Here is a 20,420-nt window from a genome sequence, read left to right on the forward strand (position 1 = left end):
TCCTCGATTCCAATACAAGTGGGGGGGGGGAGCAGATCTCTATACAGACCAGTGCAAAAACAGGGGAAAGGTGTGGGGGAGGGAAGATCTCTATATAGACATCACAGCAAGACCAGTGCAAAACCCCTTGCACACAGAACCAACAGATGGAAGTTGGGGGGGGGCAGATCTCCATACATACCAGTGCAAAAACAGGGGAAAGGTGAGTCAGCCCCAGTAGAGTCAACGGGGCTCACTCCCAGGGATGCATGGACAGGAAAGAAGCCTGCCAGCGGCTCCTCTCCAGGTCTACTCACGAGTCAGCCCCAGTAGAGTCAACGGGGCTCACTCCCAGGGATGCGTGGACGGGAGAGAAGCCTGCGATCGACTCATTTTACCTCAGGATCGACCAGTCGTATCGAGCACCCCTGGTCTAGATATTAATGTGTGTCTCCCAAGGGAAACTTCTCAGTTTTGCTCTTGTGGAGCTTAACTTTCTTTTTTTGCTTAAGGTCCTTAGAAAAAAATTTCAGAGGCTTATCTGCTGATGCTGATGACATGATTGCTTTTGCTCTCGGAGAAGTACTGGAGCTTCACCCTTCCCCAGGGGACATTGTTGTGAATAGAGGTAATTTAATGTCCATGCTCAGCGCAGTGTCTCTGATTCAGGGCATCAGGAGTGCAGCATACAGCTTCCTTAAGGTGTCCCTGCTGACCAGGTCGAAAGGCACCATACTGGGGCTCTGCACGGTGGACTCTGCACTGGGGTGGAAAATGGAGTGCCAACAGCGGCAGCCGGCACCTCTTTTGGTAGCTGATGGTCTGGCATGGAATCTTCCATGCCAAGGCGTTGCGAGGAGAGTGTGATGAGTGGAGCATTGCTGCTGGACGGCCCTCCCTACCGCCCTCTGGATCTGACTGGTTTGAAATAGCCTCCCCCCACCCAGAAGCAGTTGGTGGTGATGCCATCGCCCCTGATGCCTTGCTGCTGCTGCTCATCCTGGTGGGTAGAGGGGCCCAATGGGGGTGAGGAGGCCTGAAAAAATGTTTTGCATTGGGCCCCACAGCTCCACCTGTCCTGTCTGTCCTCCCCCCCCTCCCATGAGAGGCAGTGGTAGGCTAGTCAAGGCACCCTATTGGGTACTTTGTAGAGAGGGGTGAAGTTAAGTGAGCAGTGTAGTGTGGGACAGAGACTAAGAATATGGAATTTTGGTGTGCACCGTGAGGTAATTAAAAGTGGGGGAGCCAGGACCAATCTCAAGAGGTCTAAATGATATAGGTGTCTTGTCTCCAGAATCCACAGAAGAACCGACAGTAGATCCTCACGAAAGGGGCCAGTTGTGGTATTGATGCTCCCTGGAACTCTGTCAAATCCAAACAGAGAAAATAAGTATTGAGTGAAGGAGTAGCACAAGGACATGGTTGGGGGGAAAAAAAAAGGCATCTAGGAAGAAAACACCACATTGTAAGGAGATTGCAGACAGTCCAGTAGCTTCACAATTAAGTAGCATATGGGAATGTTCTGGCATAGAAAACTTCTGTGAGATTTGGTTGATTTCCTGTCAGCTACCAGATTAGTTATTTACAGAAAACCTATAGGTGGGCATGAACCTGGCACTGTTTTTCTGACAAACCCCCTGTATCTTTTAACAGCTGCATGACAAAACAGAAATTTCACAGGTGGAGCTTTTCCTAGCATGAAGACAAGGAACTTCAGCTGTTGAATTTCTGTCTTTCAGGAGTTAACACTCCAGCAGCGCTTCTGGCAAAATGTAGCAAATGAGAATTTTAGGAGGGTGTATTAGATTTAGGGCCCATTTAGTACAAGAAAAGCAGAGAAAGCAAAGGTCTGGACTGTCTGGCTTAAATATGTGACAGAATATCAAGGTAGAAATACCTGTGCTTCAACTGGAGCAAATGAAAAATATGTCTAGTTGTCCACATCTTCAGGGGGAAGTCTGAAAAAAGTGAACATCGAGTGCTAATCTATTGCTCTCTGGCATCAACCAAAACTCTATTAATTGGTAAAATTTCATCTAAAATTCATGGGGGGAAAGAAGTTTATAGCTCACTAGAGAAGATCATTTTGCAGCAGTTCATAAGCTTCTTACCTCATCTTTATTTCATCTTGTTGGTTCAGTTTTACTGCATTGCTCCAAGTTTTGTATGTCTAGCCTTTGCCATAATGCATTAGTTCTTCGGTAATTTTTCTGCTCTGTGTAAATGAAGTTGTTCAGATACTGCCACTGAATTGTGAAATTCAGTAAAAGGGAAGTTATTCTATCAGTTATGGCCCAGTTATTCCCCTGGGGGCTGGGGATAAAAATAGGCCCTCGGTTTGGCTGTACTTGTCGTAAGAGGCAACTAAACAGCCACCGGGTAGATGGGACTCGTCAGCCTGGGAAGGCAGCTCATCTGAGAGAAGGAAAACTCTGATCCCAAACCTCCACTGCCTTGTGGCTACATCCAGTTATGGAAAAGGCTTTAGGAGTCAACCTCGAGGCAAAATCCGGAGTCCCTGAGGCAGTTCATGGCTGAACACAGTCACGTTCTGGCAAATCCTGTGACGCCGCTGGAACTAACCGTATTGGCCTCTGCCTTTCCATTGGACCATTTCAGCGACGTGGAGAGGGGGGATTTGCTGCATGGGTAGCAGCCTATCCTCCATACCTACTTTCCCCAGGCTTCGCGCACTGGAGAGGACACGCTGTTCCAGAACCACCATTCAGAGCGTGACACCATAGTCTTCCGAGACTGAAGGATGCCAACAAGATTATAGCCCAGTCCTCATCTTACTGCTTATCATAGCAGTAGCACTTCTTAGGCTATTAATGGAGTACTGTGAGAAGCAAAGCAGAAAGAGGAAGAACATCACCAACTGAAACTGGGGAATGGGAGATGAATGAAAACCAATTATTTATTTCAGGGCACTCCAGATCTTGTTATGCCACCTAATGTGTTTCTAGCAAATTAGCAACCTAATCCTATACTTCCCCTGCTATAGCATGCAGGCATGTCAAAACAGAGAGCCCTGAGTGCTGGGGTTGTGAGGAGGTGATTGGAAGGCACAAGAGAAAATATTTTGCCTTACCTCTTTGTAAGCCTCTCAATCACCTATGGGTGATTATGGTCTATGGTTTCTTCTGACCAGTGTCAGCTGTATAACTAGCACAAATCCCAAGAGAAAAAGGCGGCTGGTTGGGAAGCTCTGGATGGGATAGCATTCTGGCACATATTGTTTTACCAGGATACATCCCCTCCTGCCCCAGACATGCCTCCCACCCTCCTCTTGGTCTGCCCAGGAACACCCCCATTCCTGTCTATGTAATGCCCCCCCCCCGCCATTGGTTGGCAACCTTCAGTCTCGAAAGACTATGGTATAAGCCTACAGCACCCGGTATTCCCAGGTGGTCTCCCATCCAAGTACTAACCAGGCCTGACCCTGCTTAGCTTCAGAGATCAGACCCCCACCATTGTTCTTACCTTTTCAAAGTCCAGGCAATCCACTGGCTACCACCGGGAGCAGTCACCAGCTTCCACTACCTGTTCCCGGGATGTGTGCAGCAGTGCACCTTCTGTGGCACCACTGCTACAGTTATGACAATGGAAGGAACTACCAAAGTCGTAACAAGCCCTTTGAATTGGGCCATAAGTCTTCTTTAGAGGTGATATTATCTGGTTTTCTGTGTGTAAGGTTCTTCTGTGTTCAAGGAAAATGTGAGCCACCTTTGAAGTTTGCTTCCTATTTTTCCAAGAAATAGATACAATAATTATATTAGCAAATTGAATAATACATAAAATATATACAATAAATAAATACCTTCCAATACTTTTCAGATGATGCAGGAGAAGGACATTCCTATAGTTCTTCTCCACATCATCCTCCAAAAGATTGGGAGATGGAGCTGCAGCATTGGATATTTATGTAAGGTCAAAACTTCTCCCAATTGTCCCACTATCTCAGCACTGCAAGAAAGAACAGGGGCACTTGAGGGGAGGGGCAGTGCTCACTGCATGGCCACAGGCTTTGCATGCAATAGGATGCAAGTTCAGTCCATGACATTTTCAGGTATGGTTAGGAAAGATGCTTGTTTGAAATCCCAGAGAGCTCCTGCGAAGCAGAGCAGGGCTAGATGGCCCAATGATCGGACTCAGTACAAGTGCACATATTTATATAACCCTCTACATCTCCATGTTGCCGAGATACTGTAAGTACCAGGTCCCCAGCATGTGTTTATTTTTGCTCTAATACCAAAGGTGCTCACAGTTATGGAATATAATAATATTGGCTTTAGGAGAAAAGAAAATCCAACCAGTAAAGTATTTAATTAGGGTTGCCCGTTCTGACTGAAGCTACTGCTTGGAATCTCCCCCATGATATACATGATATACAGGTATAACCTAATTATCCACAGATTTTTCACCCGCACAATTTTATCTGAATGTGATGAGAAGCGCTCTTTAAATTAAAGGAAAAAAGGTTGTTTAACAATAACTTCATTAATGCCACCACTGATATGGTATTCTACCTGATATGGTCCACCACTGATATGGTATTCTCCCTTAGACAACTGCAGGAGAAATGCAGGGAACAACGACAGCCACTCTTTATAGTCTTCATAGATCTCACGAAGGCTTTCGACCTGGTCAGCAGAGACGGCCTCTTCAAGATTCTCCCCAAGATTGGATGTCCACCCAGGCTCCTCAGCATCATCAGATCCTTCCACAAGGACATGAAGGGCACTGTTGTCTTCGATGGCTCCACATCAGACCCCTTTGACATCCGAAGCGGCGTGAAGCAGGGCTGTGTTCTTGCACCAACCTTGTTTGGGATTTTCTTCGCTGTCCTGCTGAAGCAGGCCTTTGGAACTGCAACAGAAGGCATCTATCTCCGGACCAGATCAGATGGAAAGCTCTTCAACCTCTCCAGACTGAGAGCAAAGTCCAAAGTCCAGCTGAAATGTCTTCGTGACTTCCTCTTTGCCGATGATGCAGCTGTCACTACCCACTCTGCCAAAGATCTCCAGCAGCTCATGGATCGTTTTAGCAAGGCCTGCCAAGATTTTGGACTGACAATCAGCCTGAAGAAAACACAGGTCATGGTTCAGGATGTGGACTCACCTCCCCGCATTACAATCTCTGCGCATGAACTGGAGGTTGTCCATGACTTTGTGTACCTTGGCTCAACGATCTCCGACACTCTTTCTCTCGATACCAACTTAAACAAACGTATCAGTAAAGCAGCTACCACGTTTTCCAGACTCACAAAGAGAGTCTGGTCCAACAAGAAGCTGACGGAACATACCAAGATCCAGGTCTACAGAGCTTGCGTCCTGAGTACACTTCTGTACTGCAGCGAGTCATGGACTCTTCGCTCACAACAGGAGAGGAAACCGAACGCTTTCCACATGCGCTGCCTCCGACGCATTCTCAGCATCACCTGGCAGGACAAAGTTCCAAACAACACCGTCCTGGAACGAGCTGGAATCCCTAGCATGTATGCACTGCTGAAACAGAGACGCCTGTGTTGGCATGGTCATGTCGTGAGAATGGGGAATGGCTGGATCCCAAAGGATCTCCTCTATGGAGAACTCATGCAAGGAAAGCGCCCTACAGGTAGACCACAACTGTGATACAAGGACATCTGCAAGAGGGATCTGAAGGCCTTAGGGATGGACCTCAACAAGTGGGAAACCCTGGCCTCTGAGCAGTCCGCTTGGAGGCAGGCTGTGCAGCATGGCCTTTCCCAGTTTGAAGAGAGACTTGGCCAACAGTCTGAGGCAAAGAAGGAAGGCCCATAGCCAGGGAGACAGACCAGGGACAGACTGCACTTGCTCTCGGTGTGGAAGGGATTGTCACTCCCGGATTGGCCTTTTCAGCCACACTAGACGCTGTGCCAGAACCACCTTTCAGAGCGCGATACCATAGTCTTTCGAGACTGAAGGTTGCCAATACAATTAATGCCAGAGAGGGCAGCCAACTGACAATCTGTCGATCTCTCCAGGCACTTAGAACAGCTTCACTCCAAGGCAAGCCATCCCCTCCCTTCTGCCTGAGCATGTGAAAGAAAGATAATCACTTTGCATTGGTGAATGTAGGAGTGTGGGGAAACTGTGAGGAAAAGTCAAATTCAAACACCCTTTGTACTAGACTGATTTTGGGGCGGGGCATACAGAGAAAGGAATTGGTGAAGGGAGGGGTTGCTGGCTCAGAGTGAAGCCTTTCTAAGCACCTGAAGGGAGACTGATCAATGAATTGTCTGCCTAATGACTCTTTTACATCACAAAGGTCAGCAAGGCTGTTTTTAAATCACCTAGCAAAGGGACATTGTTTTTAAATGGGTTTGCTTTAATGCAGTTTTTGCTATCTGTGTTCTGGGAATGGAGCCCTCAGGAATAATGCGACTCAACCTGTAATGTTGTTTAACCAGGGAGGTCCTATTAAAATCTCCAGGATTGTTTTCAGTACTCACCTGGAGATTGATGCTGATTCCTGGAGACTTCTGGCCAATTTTGCAGCCCAGGGTTTTTCATCTTTCATCTTTCAGGGTTTTAAGGGTCCTCTGAAGTGCCCGTTCTCATGTTCCAGTGATCCTCCAATACATGCCATAGGCCCTACTGTTGCTATATAAATGAACAGTGCAATGGGATCAAGTCTATAAAATGAACACACCTTTTATGTAGCATGAGATGAGGCATTTGCTTCTGGTTTGACCTTCACCTCAGCCAGCTATGTAGTTCTTTAATCTCTGTACACGGCAGTGAACTGAAATGAAATGGACTTCAGAGAGGTTGCCTCTATCTCTGCAGCAGCATTATCTAATGGAAAGGGGTGAGGAAATGTTTGGCCATTTTTTATTTTTTTTTTACAAAATCAGTTCAAGGAGTCCCTCCAAGTTTCCTACACTACAGATTCAACCACCAACTTCAGTAAACAGTATAGATCCTGATACATTTTTCCAACTGTGAGGAAAAGTCAAATTCAAACACCCTTTGCACTAGACTGATTTTTTTGGGGGGGAGGGGGAAATACAGAGAAAGGAATTGGTGGCAGAAAAATCAAACCCACTCTGTAATCTATTTTTTAATCTATTTTTTTTTAAAGAAATGGCTTCATATTAGTGCATGGTAAGGTATGCTTTTTTCTCTTAGTCAGAACTGCATCACACATTAAAACTCAGAAGCATCAGTACCCTGTGACTGATCACATTGAATGTGATGATGGAAACAAAACTAATGTTTTGAACTCAGTTGAAATTGGTGTGGGAATCAGAGAAACTGTCCACAGTATCGAACCAGCATAAGGCTGGCCAAAGTGTAGAACGGTGAAAAGGCAGAAAATGGAATAAGTGGGAAAGATTTGGAAAAAATGAGTGACATGCAAAATGCTTAGAAGCATCTATCTTACTGAACCCTTCTATTCCTGAGTTTCCTCCTGGCTAGGTTTTGATTAGGCTAGGCAATATTTTTTTACATATTCAGGCAGGATACCAACTCTGACATGTAAACCTGGGGCTGATTTTTTAATGGGGTGTATGCACGTATATGTGTGTCTTTCTACTTGCTGCAGGGTGAAAATTAACAGAGAAATTTTCAGGAATAACAAACTTTCCCCTCTGAGTTGCACATCCCAGGGCACTGGAGCTGTAGGTTATCCGCTGACAATGCAGATTTATCAGTGCCAACCCCTGTAAAGGGCTGAGGTAGTTCTGGGTTGCATTGCCCCTCCCGCAGCTGTAAGTAAGCCTTTGAGACTTACTTCACAATCCTTGGCCCAGGGGTTTCCATCCTTGAGTTGAGGTGTCTCTGGAGATTGGTTCTTGGCTGTCAAATTCACTTACTTCAGGGTGCACAGCAATCTCCCTTCATAATCCCTGTCCCTCACTATACCCACCTGGACCTTAGATTCCCTCTACTCCAGCTGTCAACAACAGTTGGCACAAGCTCTGCTGTAAGTCTCCTAGGGATCAATCAGCCCCTCAAAAACAAATGCACTTCGTCTCCTCTATATGATGAAGGCCTAAAATGAACAAAGTGGGAAGAATTTCTGCCTCACCGGCTATCATCACTGCCTTCCCCAAGTTCTGATTAACTTTCCCTTACACCTCCTTCCCCTCTCTAAGGCTTCCTAACCTAAATCAATTCTACACTGGAGAAGGATGGTCAAAATAAGACCACTCGTTAGATCCCTTCCTGATGAGAGCCAAATCCCTACAGTCCTGCTGGCTCAAAAACAAACCTGTGCTCTGATCCAGGTCACGTTCACTTTGTTGAACTAACAGGACTCTGGAAAGGGGACTCTCATGCATGGCTTTCTGGCCTGCACTGCATGGCTCACCGAGTCATGGCTTAGTCCTGCTAGCCTTAGAATTCAGTAATCAATCAGGCAGAGAATTAGCCGGATGTAAGCCACATCACCTTGCCTCCATCCACCATCATGAATACAGCTTGCATGTCTTATAGCCACCCTTCAGATGGGAAACCTACATAGGACAATAAACAAGTCCCATAAGCTTGCCCCAGCATGCAAATGGCTCACTTGCCATAGAACTCTGCTACTCATCAGATGGAGAACTAGCATCAGTTTGAGCAACGTCATCTAGCCCAATGCTTCCCAAATGTTCTAGCACCGTGACTCACTTTGTCAGCTGTGGTGGTCACGTGGCACCCCAGAATGAGGTGCAGCAGCTGGCTAGCACCTCAGAATGCCTTGTGGTGGCCAGGTAACACCCCAGAATGTCCTGAAGTGCCATTGCAGGCACTGGCCCACAATTTTTTCATGTCACTCCAAAAACGTACTCGTGACCTACTGTTGGGTTGCAACCCAGTTTGGGAACCAGTGATCGCTAGCCCCATTGCATCATTAAGCACATGACTCACATGCACTAGGTTTCTGTAACTCTGTGAATGGAAGACTTACCAAGATATAGGATAGACCCACTATAAAATAGTTTTGTCTGTCCTCCTTTCTATGCTCCTCCCCAACCCCCAAATTCCTTGGCACTATCCTCACCACAAACTGAAGGGCTGGCTGCTAATGATATTCTGGTGACTGCATGCCACAGCAATAGGGTCATAGGTTCTGGTTACAGATCTACTAGGGGTGCTAACTCTTGAAAACATGAGCCAAAGTATCAGCTATGCCATTCCACAGCCCTAGCAAACATCTGGCAATAAGAAAGTGCAGTTGCATGGACATATTATTGTAAATGCCCCGCTTAATTGCATAACTACTGGAGATCTAGAAGTCAATTGGTTGATAACAAGACCATTGCTTAGTTATAACACCACAAATGCACTATGGCATCCTTAAAGTTCTGCCCTCCAATATGCACTGTGACCACTAATTGGGGGGAAAAATCCCACAAGATCAGGCAGAATTTAAGCATTTGTCATCCAGTCTGGGCTTCAGCAAGAATCAGTTGTGTGTGGCAAGATGACCAGCAAGCTCGGGTTGGCCTGTCTGTGAGGACAACTTAAATGGTCACCTCAGGCAACAGATTGGTGGAGGGGGTGTTTGTCTCTGTATGCCGACTTTCCCCCACTGCTATTCCTTGGTAGTATCCACTGCCAACCTACACTCTGGATTGGAAAAGAAAGAGGAAGATGGAGAGGATGAGGAAACATGAAGAAGAGTGGTGAATGGTAGTAGCAGAGGCTGGCACAATGTTGAGTGAGGGTGAATAGCATTTGACGTACCACTGTGAGACGTTTTGGGCTGGTCCTGACCCAAACCCATTTTCATCAGTGGCATAGTGGTCCTGGAACTATGTCTCCAGAACACCATTAAACACCACAGGAATTCCAACTCAGTGCCTAAATCCTTCCTCATCTGTGAACTTACTCTCTTGAGGTGGTGTGCTTCAGTTTCAGCTGTGAGAAAACCCACCTGGTTGAAATTAATTATCCTGGTGAACTGTTAATAGTCAACATGCTGACTCATTGTTGCATTTTGCCATCAGGGCATATGTACCACAGCCCCTTAGGATTGCTTCCATATCAACCAAAGGCGTGTCGCAGACTGGACAGAATGGTGGTGGGTTACCATCATTAACCAATGATCCATTGGGAAAGAAAATATGGGAGACAAACATCTTCTTGGGCACTACCCCTGATGGGAAAATGTTGAGGTGATGCAGATAGCAGGAACAAAATGGTTTTATCACCTTGTCCTCCACCATTTCATTGAGAATTCTCACTGCATGAAGACTAATGCTGTGTGAAGATTAATGTCAGGGAGAAGAGAGCCACTCACTTGTGTATCTGAGAATTTCATCACCCCTTCCTCTGTACCTAAGCTCACCAAAAACAGCATCTCTGTGCCTCCAAGTCTCTCTGTAACTCTTCCTCCAGGTCAGTACATTCTTTCTTTGTATTATTAGCTTTCCCCGTGGAAAGCTTACACTTGGATTGAGTGGGGTCCAAGACTACACCTTCTGTTCCAAGATCTAAGCTTCCTGATATAGCAGAAAGATGTTTATTTTAATCTGTCAGTTTAATTCAATCCCATGATACAAGGGGTGCTCAATACTTTGGGTCAGGGATTCTCAAACTTTACGGGAGTAAAACTCCCGAGGTAAGTTTGTGTGGGGACGGGGGGAAAAGGGCAGCAACATGACCCCCAGGATTGCACCACTGTGGGGGCAGGAGGGCTTTTTTCTTACCTTACTTTTTGCTGGCCTCCCTGTAGTGCAGGAAGTCCCGTGGTGTGCTCTGCAGGGTTCCCCGCATCTTGTAAAAAGTGAAAATAGCGACTGCAACCCACTCCAGTTTCAAGATTTCAAGTGAGTTGTGATCACTATTTTCACTGTCTACAAGATGCAGGAAGTGCTGCAGAGCACTCTGCAGGGCTCCCTGCACCCCAGGGAGGCTGGCAGAAGGTAAAACAGGATAAATAAAAAGGCCCCCTGCCCCCACAGTGGCACAATCCTGGGGATCACATCACTGCCTTCCCCCACCCCTTAAGGGGGCAGAGACTACGGTCCTCAGGCTGGGGTGTCATGACACCCCCGTTTGAGAACCACTGCCTTGTGTCATTAAAACAATGCCCACCACCATACAATGAATTGTAGAAGCCAACCTGTTTCCTTTGATGCACTCTGGAGTTTTGGTGGAGCAAAATGTTCGTTTCTCATCTAAACTCCACACAGAGTATAACCAAGTGGTTCTATCTGTCCCTAGTTCTGTTTCATCTTAGCAACTTGTTATTTTACGGATTTCCCCAGGGGGATACTAAGTAGAAAACACTTCATGCTGTTTGAACTGTCACTTTAAGGAGAATAATAAGCAAATAATACGTTAAGATGTTACAAGCTGAGATGCCGGAACGCTTTTTACAAGTGGACAAAGAACCTTACACATTTGCAGAAGTGTAAAGGAAACATCAAAAGGGAGGAGGGATAAGATCAAACAAAAATGAGAACTCTACCAAAGTAAAAGAATGTTTCATTGTATAGTGATTACTTTGAAATCTGGAAAATGTATTTGTAAACTTATTCTGAATAAATCAGCTACCACCGTAGCTACTCTTCACCGTGTCTTTCAAAGCTTGTAGTAATTTTTTGATCCCCAGGTTAATCTATGAAATGCAGCTGGCACTCCGTCATGCCAGAAGGAAGCTCTCTTGCACAGGAAAATGTCCAGGTGTTCATGCCCCAAATGTGCCAGTATCATAATACATAATTTTATAAATGCTACCTTTGAAATAATGGTACCATCAGAAGTTATGTTGAAGTATTCAATAATCCAATTTTTTTTCTTACAAGAAACGGTGGTTAAAATTATGTCAACATAACAAAATTGTGGTAACATACGCTGCAAAGCAATCTTTATACTCATTTGTCCAGTCTTGTAAGATATCATATTGTTATGGTAATTGCTCAAGGAAATCATGAAAGTAATTATGTGAGAACAAAGGACTTGTAGAAAAGCAAGCATACAGGTATATCTAGACTTGTCAACTCTGACTGAACCTATTCTGGAAGATTCTGTGCCTGCATTTCACAGACACTCCTGCACCTGAACAATTTTGAAGGACGTCCTTTCCTCAGTGTTTTGAGAGTAGTGAGGAAGAGATGCATTTCAAGATTTCACATCTTCCTTTCCTTGACATGGACAGGTTGGGAAATAGTGGGGAGTGTTTAGACTTGCTGAGGGAAGGGTGCCCAAGCAGTTTCCTCTCCCACTAGCCCCACCCACCATCTGAATTTCCTTCTTCCTTCCATGGGGAGGACAGGACAAGGGAGAAATTGAGTAAACTGTGTGGTTGAGCTGCCTGAACTAGAGATATGTGCTTCAGGGGTTAGCTGGTTGGGAGCCCAGGGTTCCTCAGCCAGTGCCCAATCTGATCAACTTCTGATGCTGCCCCTCAGAGGTGTAAGACACTTCGGAAGGTGTGTTGCAAAGCTGCTAACACCTCCACCAAAACTAGGGTGGAGCCTGAGGGGCAATCATACCCCCCCCCCGGTGGCATAGCTTCTGAGGCAGGTGCTCTTCAGATTACACCCTAGTTATGCCTCTGCTGCGTCTGGACAGCTAACTACAGTTTAAAACAAAACACATTACAATAATAGCATGAAAAAGTTCCAAATTAACATTACATAAAATATAAAATAACTGATTAAAATTACCTTATTCTAAGCCCTATAACCACAATCCAGCAGATATCCAACTTGATCCCAGGCACTTTTACTAAAAAATAAGTCCCAGTCTGTTCAATGGGGTTTACTCCCAGGTAAGTGGGGATAGAATTGCCGTCTTAGCCATCTTCAAACCATTGAAAGAAACAGATTTAAACCTCACTAATTCATTATTGGATTGTGGCTATGAAAATGGAGCTAACGAGCAAGTCTTACAGCGTATCTGGAAAATAATCAGATTCAAGACTGTGACAATCCTCTAAAGAAATGTAATTCTATAGGTGTGGAAAATATTTTTTAAAGGGTTGGTGAAACAGATGCAATTTTGTACTGTGTCTACTGGGGACACAATTCAACCGTTATTGAAAAATAAACATTAAGGCTTTACCGCAGTGAATTTTTGACTCCCCTCCCCATTCTATATTTGGTAAATAAATACACCAGCATCACTGTGCACTTTACCTATTAGCAAGGGAATACATTCAAGTGTATGTCTTGGAATTCTTCTATGTTATGTTCAAATACTCCCCCCCCCCAATGCAATAAGTATTAAGCGGTGGGTGCAGTAAGCTTTCCAGAGTGCTTTGAATACTTAATTGGAGAATGCATTTTTTTTCTTCTAGAGTTAACTGTTTAAAGTAATTTTTCAGGAAATGAAAATGAGGAATGAAGCAGTTTTCATTTTATTTAGGAATCCCAATTCTTGCCACTGACAAGATTATTCCACCTGGGAGATATTACTTAAAAAGAGCAAGAGAGAGAGAGAGAGAGAGAGAGAGAGAGAGAGAGAGAGAGAGAGATCTGAGGGGCATGGAAGATGTGAATGACACAAACCTTGTCTTTGTATTTTAATTAATCTGTGCAGAATTAACAGCATGTATAAAGAAACAGGGTGGCCAGATTACAATCAGATAATTACTGCTTTTTAATGAATATTAAAACATCAAACAATCAAGCCTTGAAACCCAATTTATTTTTAATTCTCTTTTGTGACATTTTTTTTCTTATTGCTGTGATTTAAATTTGCAAAAGTCATTTAAAATTCCTACTGTTTGAAATCTACCCTTTTTTAAAGGCCCGTTTAAGACATATGGTCTTCACCTCCCCACTGAGATGCGAAAAAGGGATTTAAGTAGTGAACATTTTGCTCTATTGTATCAAGGCATAGTTGACTCCTTGTAAGCAAGTGGAATTCTTCATTCATGATTGTGAAGTCTTCCAAACCCAAGAAGGAATTTTAAATTATGTTATCTTTTAAAAGTGGCAAGCATTGGAAGATAGCTCCACTCCACACCTGCATTTTGCCCACTTAGGTTGAGGGCCTTTGGTTTCTATTTAACTACCGAGCATTGCCCCCTTCCAGCACTGCAGCAAGGCCATTCTTCTAATGGGTAGGTGAGACATGTTCACTGATTATCTATAAGCCCTTTGGGAAAGTGACATACACCTAATTCCGGGGTCCCAAACCCTGCCCCATGGCCATTTGCAGCCCTTGGGGACCCCCAGTCTGGCACACAGGGAACCCCTGGTCTCCAATGAGCCTGTGGCCCTCCAGAGAATTACAGGAGCCTGTGCTGGCTTCAACCTCTTGCATGAACTGCAGGTTGAGGGTTCCCTCCACTGCTTGCTGTTTCACATCTGTGAAGCAGCAGTGACAGCGAAGGAAAGGCCAGGCCTGCTTTGTGCAAGGCCTTTTATAAGCCTTGGGTTATTACAAGATCTTTATTCATTCATATAAGTTCCAACTCTAATATATTAATTTATGTAAATTTATTTAAATTTGAAATGTAAATTAATTTTTTCCCAGCCCCCGACAGAGTGTTAGAGATATAATGTGGCCCTCCTGCCAAGAGTTTGGACACCCCTGACCTAATTCATTGATTATCTTTCTTCATTTTTAAATTATTATTATAATAAAGAAAGAGAGAGAGAGAAAACATACAATAAAATAAAAAGGAAAACAAACAACATTAAAAATAGATAGACAATACAGATAAAGAAAACCTTTAATAGTGTAGTATGAGCAAATTCGAATATTCTAATTACTCACAATTTTATATCTTAATAACACAGACCAACACACATTTTGCTTCCTTAAACAGGAGGAGGCAGGAGGCAGGGCAGGACAGGGCAGGAGGTCTGGTCTAGAGGGTTGAGCCTCCATTTGCCTGAAGATAACATCCGCAGGTCGCCAGTTCGAGGCCACCAGCACCGTGCGACCTTGAAGCAGCTGACAAGCTGAGCCGAGTTATTCCATCTGCTCTGAGCATAGGAGGATGGAGGCCAGAATGTTGTGATCAGAAAGAAACATCTGAATGTTGTGGTTTCTTGAAAGACAGAACCTTCTTTCAAATTGTAAAAATCCCTACGGAGATTTAATTAGCCTGCCTATGTAAACCGCCTTGAATAAAGTCCAAGGAGAAATCTGAGGACCAAGAAAGGCGGTATAGAAATACCTGTATTATTATTATTATTATTATTATTATTATTATTCCTGGGTATATGTTGTCCTGGGTATAGAAGTCCAAAACTTCTAGTTTTGGAGACATGGCATAGCGTCTTTAGTGAATGGTTCAAGCAGCTTCCTCATGAGGAAGCCTACACCATGGCTTCCTCATGAGCAAGCTGCTTGAACCATTCACTAATGAAGCTTACTATAGCTCCAAAACTAGCCATGATAGGGCAAAACGGATGCCATTTTTGGAATCGGCAGTCCAAATTCATATCAAACCACCATAAAGTTTGGGAAAAACTTTTCTGACCCTCAATTTTGTAGGCCTGTGTAATCTAAATATCCATCCTTATATGTTATAACTCCAACAGGCCTTTTCAAATTGTTATTCTGAAATAATATATCTCTTGCAATCTAATCTTCAAATCCACATTAACTCATTGTTCTCTTGCATGCAGAAAGTCAGTAATTGGTTTCTAGTTCTTCATAAAATTTTCTGTTGACTTCTCTTTAAGTAAGGTTGTCACTTTGTCCATCTCTGCAAAGTCCATAACTTTCATCCACCATTCAGACGGAGCGCCTGTAGTTTTCCAATATTGTGCATAAAGTATTCTAGCCGCACAATTCATTGGTTATCTTGATAACACAGTAGCTCTCAGAAATGACTCCTGCATGGTTGAGAATTAACACTCTAGTGGTAATTTATGCATGCAGCAATCATGTGGTTTGTCTGAATCTTAAGTTAGTACCTATATCAACACTTGTGATCTGAAGTAGAAGTGTGGCACTGCCATTGGAACTAACCATGTGAATCAACTGAACTGTGTGGCTGGTGCTTGTGTATGTGACCACTGTGGTGCGGAAGCTGTTTTATGGTAGCTCTCACAGTACCAAGTAATTAGGGCTTTGTGCTGTATTATGTGCCACTTTTCAGGCAGAAGATCTGCCTTTCTTTTGAAGTTAGAAAATGGGGGGGGGGGAATCTACCTTAAAATACAGTCCAGCTTCTTAACTCCACTTTCAAGGGATTGCATTGTTCGCTACCCTCAACACAATGGCATCTTTTTCTTTCATAAGGTAGAACTGCACCTTAACAGTGTTTCTCGGTTTCTTTCCATCCTTGACATTAGCTCTTCTCAGTGTCAATCCAGTCCAACAGAGGGCCTACAGCAGGTAAGATGGCAGAGGAGGATGGTTCAGGAGGGATAGGGGAATGGACCAGGCTGAACTGGGTGCAGTTTGGGGCCGAGAGAAGTTGGATCTTCATGGCAGCAGTGCATGGTCAAGACCCACCCTCTGATGCTCCTTAGATTACACTAGCTAAATAGCGGCCATATGTCCAAGTAAACTGATTGGCAACCAGGCAATCTTCTGGAGAGTAACTAAAAAGATTTTTACTTACCTCTTCCAGGTGTCTGGTTGCTCCACAGCCACAGGATGGAGCCACAGTGTATGCTTCACTGGCACTGCTATATCACATAAACTGGTGGGGGGATAGGATTAGGGCCCTAATCTATAGTGAGTGACTATATTTAAGGTTCAGAGAAGGATCAGGCCAGCAAGTCTTGCATCACAGCAGTGGCATAGCTAAGGTGGTGCAGGGGGTAGCAGTTGCACTGGGTATCAAGCTTTAGGGGGGTAACAAGCTGAGCTTGACACTAGCGACCAAAATTGTGAAAATCTTGATATGTATGAATAATACCATCATGTTATATATCATTGGAAAGGTAATTTAATGCAGAGTGCAATGAAATAAATGGCCCTAGAATATCTTTATTCTATCAAAAGTTATGACCAATTAACCAGAAAATGAAAACACAACTGACTTGTGGAACAAAAAGTGAATTTGCTTAACTCCAAACTGACCTATGAGACTGGTTGTTTTGAGTGCCAATAAGATGTTATTATGATACAGCATGGAACCAATAACTTTTTATTTATTTCCTTAATTAAATTTGTTTTTATCATGTGAGGGGGGGGCGCTACAAAATCTTCTTTGACCCCAGGTAGCAAATAGATGCCTTAGTTATGCCACTGGGGGAGGCAGCAGACCAAGTAGGTGGTGAGCACCTGGGGGGAGGAGGTGGGTTCCTCCCAATTTTCACTTTTTAAAAAGCCCGAGTGTGATGTCACTTCCGGTAGTGACATCACTTCTGGGGCAACATTTTGAGCTTGGCACCGGGCTACACGATCAATAGCTACGCCACTGCCTCACAGTGTAATCCTAGGTATGCCTACTCAGAAGTAAATACTGAGTTCAATAAAACATTCCTAGATAAGGTTGTATAGGATGGCAACCTTAGACATAATCATGACCTTAGATATGATTTGATGATCAGAAAAAAACCTATGTATGTATGGTTGTAAACCTCTAGACTTTATTGCAATCTTCTGAGGAACATGCCTAGGTTGACCTGATGCTGTGTTCCTGCTCCTGCAGATGTTCATCAATTGGATGTTGACAAAATGGCTTTTCTTTCTGTGCAAATTTCAACCAGAAGATTTGTTTCATGAAGAGTTTTTAATGTAGCTATACTATATTACCAATTGAAAATCCTGACCGAGCCCCTTAAAAGCCAGACATGAATTTAGAAATCAAAAGTCCTAGAAAAGTAATACTTTAGATTTGCCTTCATGTTATTTAGCTTTTCAAGTCATCCAAAGTGTGAAGAAAGGAAATTAATTTTGTTTTACATGAAAGCAAATACATTCTGGATTCAAAGACTGTCTGGGCTGTGTCCTGGAATAGGTTGAGCAATAGGAAAAGAATAAAAATGGCTTACTTGTACCCCATTGGAAACAGCAGACAGTAATTAACTCGGTAATGCTCCCCTACTGACTTGTATTAATGGACTGAATGCGGAAAATACCATTTCATTATAATGTGTTACATCTTCATGCATTCTTTGGCAACATAATCTTCCACAAATAGTCTTTATTAATGTGCAGCCCTGCTGCCTTCACACAGGCAGAATCTGAAGAACAGAACCCATATTTCCTATCATATCAGTCCTGTAGATGTAACATCCAATAAATCCCCATTCCTTGTGTGTATGTAAAATAAATTAACTAAAAGAACAGAACAGGACACAGCAAGGACAAGTGGAAGACAACTTAACTGGAGCATAGGAAGGCAGCTGAACAAACTGTTGCTTTGGTTGAAATGAATGTTTCTACCTAATGGGTTACATTCTAATGCTTTCTTCTGCTTATTCCTGAGGGTTGCCCCCCTACAAGAGAATATTTTGGGGGAGGTGAATGGAGTGGAAGCGGGGAGATTGATAAAATTGCCCCTCTCCTTCACACAATTAGAACTTTCCATGATCAGAAGAAGACCTTAAAATACTTTGGGATGAGGGACATGCAGTGGGTGGGGAGGCAGGTGAGGAGGGCCTCCCCACTGGAGTCCTTCGAAAAGCACCGCTACTGTGTGAAGCACCCAAGTACCCACAACCCATGTGCTCTGTGTGTGGGTTGTGGGTCCTTGGGCACCTCACACTGTGGCTGCGCTTTTTGAAGGACTCCAGTGGGGAGGCTCTGCCTCACCCGCTTCCCCACCCATCCACATCCCTGTTTGGGATCCATTGAGATGAAAGGTGGTCTATAAATGTAGATGATGCTGATGACTTCCATTTCCATGTATGGGTTTAAGTTGGTTTCCATTCTAGATTTCCAGTCCTCAGGAAAAAAAAAAAGTGAAAAAGAAGGCTTTCGGCACTATGGTACCATGGGAAAAGTATGTAGCAAATGTCTTCTGACTGTGAAGGCCTGTCATTTTGGACTGCCATTTTATCCATCACTCCTCAGTTCTGGAATGTGTCGTTATGGCAGCAGCCACACATCTCCTGTCTCCTGGCTGTTTTCTATTTCTAATGTCATTCTATATCTTCTGTTTTCAGCAAATGAATTCTGAGCAAGGATGACTTTAAGATTGATTTTTAAAAAAGGAAAGCATTTCTATAGATAATGAGAACAAGCACGGTTGCTTTGCATTGGGTCAAAATATTTAAAAGACAGAAAACTTCATGTTTTCTGAGCTGCTGTTGACCGAGACATTTCAAACTGATTGAGTGTTCATTTAGCTGCAACAAGAATCTTAGTGTACTTTTCCAGACTTGCACCTGGCACAATTCGATCTTCTGTGCAACTCTTCTCAATCGTGAGTCTGACCTATGAAGACTTCTACTATTAAGGAGAATAATAATACTAAGAGCACTTCTGATGTCACAGTGACTGCTAATGTTAGTAATAAAAAAGAGATAAGTTCATTACGGTGTGATTTGTGAACACTCTGACCATCGTTTGCTACAGTAAATTAAAAAGGTTGAGGACTAAAAGTAGCGGAATACAGCTTTACCTCTCTTTAATAATCACTCTGAATGTAACGGCTCAGTGAGTTCAGTAACCCTTTAAATCATCACCGTCACCATCATCACCAACATCGTCATCATCATTGCTGAAGGCAGCTAACAGTATACAATCAATAAAAACCATGAATACATAATAAATAATCAACAGAAAAACAAATAGAAGGGAGTCAATACTAAATCCCTCTCAGAGAGAGAAAGAACGATAACTAGGAGAATCCCTCAGGTTCCAGGTGCAATAGCTGAAAAAGCCCCTTCATATAAGAAACTGCCAGTAGGGCATGACCCAGGCCAGTGCTGTGGCTTTTGATTCAGACCGATGGCAAGAGACTTCAGATCCCACAGGCCTCAAGGAAGGTGATACTTCAGTTCATCAGAGCAATCACCTTTCCAATCTAGTGACACCAGCCAATATGTCACTGGCTTGCGGGATGTTTTGCATTGCTTTTGTTTCTTGGAAAATTCTATGAACAGCTATTGAGAGCCTTTCTCTCCTGCTCATGGATTTCTCAGGGGCATCTGGTTGGGCACTGTGAGAAACAGAGTGTGGATAAGGTCTGGGTAGGCCTTTGTTCTGGTTATTGAAAGAAAAGTTCTGGTATTAGAACGCTTTCCCATCATTTCAATGAAAATGACCTGATGAATGAGCCATATCAATTCTGGCTGCTCTAGCACATTCTGGGGATTATACGGAGAACAACTGGGACCATGAAGAGACAGGACCAGCATACAACTCTGTTATGTCTTCTGGCCTTCTATATAGAACATTCCATATCACTAGAGAATTAATAATGGTACATTCAGAGTACTAATGGTGCACTCAGGTATTCCCTTTGGTAGACATGCTTGCTATGATAATAAAATGGAGCAACTTAATTCTGAAGAAGCATACTGCTGAGTATTGGAAGCACAGAACCTAAGTGGACTTTGCTATAATGCATATGATATAGCGGAGTAGCTGATGCACTGACCTACAAATCAGGGC

Source organism: Tiliqua scincoides, chromosome 2 (genome assembly GCF_035046505.1).
Source record: "Tiliqua scincoides isolate rTilSci1 chromosome 2, rTilSci1.hap2, whole genome shotgun sequence".
Lineage (NCBI taxonomy): Eukaryota > Metazoa > Chordata > Lepidosauria > Squamata > Scincidae > Tiliqua > Tiliqua scincoides.